Source organism: Cebus imitator, unplaced genomic scaffold (assembly GCF_001604975.1).
Source record: "Cebus imitator isolate Cc_AM_T3 unplaced genomic scaffold, Cebus_imitator-1.0 Scaffold523, whole genome shotgun sequence".
Taxonomy (NCBI): domain Eukaryota; kingdom Metazoa; phylum Chordata; class Mammalia; order Primates; family Cebidae; genus Cebus; species Cebus imitator.
In genome coordinates, this window is record NW_016107838.1 from 1,142,731 (window position 1) to 1,146,100 (window position 3,370).

Sequence of the window (3,370 nt, forward strand, 5' to 3'; positions counted from 1 at the left end):
CTCATGAAGTTATGGGGTGAATAGCATCCCGTAGGGGCCAGTGTGAAAAGGACAATGACCCTGTCAGGCTATAGGTGAAATGAGCCCAGTGACATAGTGTTCATCTACAGCCAAAAGCTTCTTTCCAGCTCTACTGAGATATGAATAAGAATTAAACCTTATATATATCTACTGCATAGCCCCTTATAATTTGATGTGCGTATACATGTGGTCCTTTATCATACACTATGTACACAAATCAACTGAAAATGTCATGATCTGAACAGGTATATGAAACCATAAAATCAGAAGAGGAACATATGAAGGTAAAGCTTTGACACTGATGCAGGTAACCATTTCTTGGCTATGACACCAAAGGCACAGGCACTGAAAGGGAGAAGACACAGATGGGGCTACATTGAACGCTGAAGCATCTGCACGGCCAAAACAAGCCACTGAATGAAAAGGCAACCCAGAAGATGAGAGAACATATTTGCAAACCATAAGTGGTGGAAGGGGTAGATATCCAAATACATAAGGAAGTCAAACAACTCAACAGCAAAAAGCAAATAACCTGTTTGAAAAACAGGCCAAGGACCTGGAGAGGCTTCTCTCACAAGAGCAGAGTGTTCTAAGGAGTGATTATTGCCTCTATTGGACACGTCAAGTAGGACAGGTGTATTTAGAAGGAAATTCGTTGAGTTTGTCTATTAACTTAGCTGGTAGCCACGGCCCCCAGCAGCCACCAAAGGTTGAGACAGAGTGCACAGTAGGGCATTCATTGCTGGGTCCCTCTGGGTGGCCTGAGAGTCACAGGTCATATTGGGGACACAGTTTCACCGTTGAAACCTCAATGTGAAAGTGGAAGTTTTGTGTTACTTACAGATCCACAAGCTAGACAGAGTGACCAGAGAGGGCAGACAGCAGTCGGTTGTCCCGGGCCTCCTGTAGCAAGAGCAGCCGTGCACAGACAGGAGAGGACTTCCTATTTAAGGTTCATTTGGGATCAGGTGTCCTAATATCCGGGGTTACTTTCTGTTAAGTGCATTATTCAATAACTCCGGTGGCAAGGGCAGTTGAGAAATTCAGTGGGAAGCTGGGCTCCAAACAGGAGTCCACAGAGGGACTGACCCCTCATCTACCTTGCTCAGCCCTGGCCAGGCCCTGGCAGTAACCAACTATGGATTCTCCATGACTCCTAAGACATTGACCCTGTGATGCCTGTGCTGGTAGCTGAGGCTGAACTACCTGGACCCACGGAAAGTTTAAAGCCACCAGGAAAGGCCAGCTTGCCTATTATAGTGTACACTCTGTAAGGAGACTAGGGAAAAAGTGCCAGCCTACACACTGAGGAGGATTTGGGATTTTGTTCTGAATCAGCCTCTGCAGGCCCTGGGGTCTAACCATAAAAACACACCAAAGCCATTCAGCCAAGCCGAGACGTGGTGAACACCTGGGTGAGGCTGAAGAGCGGGTCAGGTTTGTTGGACTCTCCTGAGATGAGCGAGTGCACGCAGCACATGGTTTCCCACGGGAGCAGTTACCTCCTTGCCTGGCAGCGAGATGCTTCAAGACTAAACAATTGTCTATGAGTAAGAGTTAAAGCGTTTTCCGTAATCTTAAGGTGGGATGAGGCGTCTCAGGTCTCATTATGGGTGGTGGCTGTTGCAGAGCAGTGGGGTCAGCTGTCACTCTGAGGAAGCAGTGAGTTCCTGACCTGCAGCTGGCCCAGGAATTTCACCATTCGAGGAAGTGGGCACTGGTCTCGTCCCAGCAGAGGAACAAATTACACGTATTTGGGGAACTAGGACCAGGAAGTTGTTTTAGATTCTAGGGCATTAGTAGGTGCCCAGTAAGGACCCAGTGGATGTAGGTTTAGAGGAAAAATGAGAAGGGGTGGTGTGGACGTGGGGAAGGTTCCAAGGTTGTGGGAACATCCAATGACCTGCAGAAGTCAAACCTGGACCAGCCTCCTGCACACAGAACATCCCAGTCCACAGACATTGTCTGAATAACACATGAGAGAGGTATTCCTGGGAGAGCTGGTTAGATTTGGGTGTGGTGCTGCTACACGTAAGTCTCAGAAGTCCGTATGTTTTGCCTAACTTGTAGGGCAGCTTCACGATCTGACCTTGGCCCTTTGGTTTCCTTGCTATTGGAGATAGAGCTCATGGGGTCACACTGAAGGCAAATGGTGATCTCAGCAAAATACCATTGCACTGGGTCATCTGCAGAGCACTCAACAAAGCCTGAGCTAAGGAAGGAGTAAGGCAAGGTCGGAGTATGTGCCTAAAAGCAGCGCCATGTGCAGAGGTGGGGAACGTAGCAGGAAGGAGTATCATATAGCAGCAAGGAGAGGCTGGTTTGTTTCTGACCCCACAGTCAAGGCGAGGTTCCTTGGTGTCTCCAGTTCCAGCAAGGCCATTGCCTCCCTTGACGACTCCTCGGGCAGGGGAGCTGTTGTCTGAAACAAATGGCTATTCCCATGGGGGTGTCCTTCCCAGGTGTCCACCCATGAAGGGAAGTGGGGGTCTGGGCATTCACTTTACTGCTGCTGTCGCACTGGCTGTTAGCCCTGTGAGTCTTCAGGCTTCAGGGAAGCATTCAGTGCAAGCCTGGGCTGTGTTTTCCTTAGTGGTGTGGGATGTTTCCATCCACAACTCTTAGACACCAGAGCACATGCACATCCTGGAGCCCATGATCATTCTGCAAGCTGTCTCTGCACGTGAGGCTCCAATGTGCAACTGCAGCCTGGGTTTGGGCTGCAGTGTTGTTGGCCAGTTTGAATTCACACCTGGGAGTTCCTTGGGAGGGCCACCTATGGTCGTTGTTCTTCTTCTTTCTTCTTCTTTCTTCTTTCTTCTCCTTCCTCCTCCTCCTCTTAGCTTCTTTTTCCTCTTCTTCTTCTTTTTCCTCCTCCTCCTCCTCTTCCTCCTCCTCTTCTTCTTCTTCTCCTTCTTCTTCTCCTTCTCCTTCTCCTTCTCCTTCTCCTTCTCCTTCTTCTTCTTCTTCTTCTCTTCTTTTCTTCTTCCTTCTTCTTTCCTCTTCTTCCTCTTCTTCTTCTTCTTCCTCTTCTTCTTCTTCTTTCTCCTTCTCCTTCTCCTTCTTCTCCTCCTTCTCCTCCCTCTCCCCCCTCTCCCTGTCCCTCTCTCTCCCTCTTTCTCCTTCTCTTCTCCTCCTCCTCCTCCTCTTCCTTCTTCCTTCCTCTTTCTTCCTCCTCCTCCTCCTCTTCTTCCTTGTTGTTCTTCTCCTTCTCCTTCTCCTTCTCCTTTCTTCTTCTTCTTCTTCTCCTTCTTCTTCTTCTTCCTCTTCTTCTTCTTCTTCTTCTTCTTCTTCTTCTTCTTCTTCTTCTTCTTCTTCTTCTTCTTCTTCTTCTTCTTCTTCTTCCTCC

General features: G+C 48.5%; 1 protein-coding gene across 1 annotated transcript in view; it reads right to left on the minus strand.

Moving 5' to 3' along the window:
- Positions 1 to 938, minus strand: part of LOC108293123 (demidefensin-3-like) — a 6,423-nt gene extending 5,485 nt beyond the window's left edge. Inside the window, exon 1 of the mRNA XM_017514375.2 lies at positions 863 to 938. The gene's annotated coding sequence lies outside the window, so the exon portion shown is untranslated. The remainder of the gene's footprint in view (positions 1 to 862) is intronic.
- Between the last annotated feature and the right edge of the window lie 2,432 nt (positions 939 to 3,370).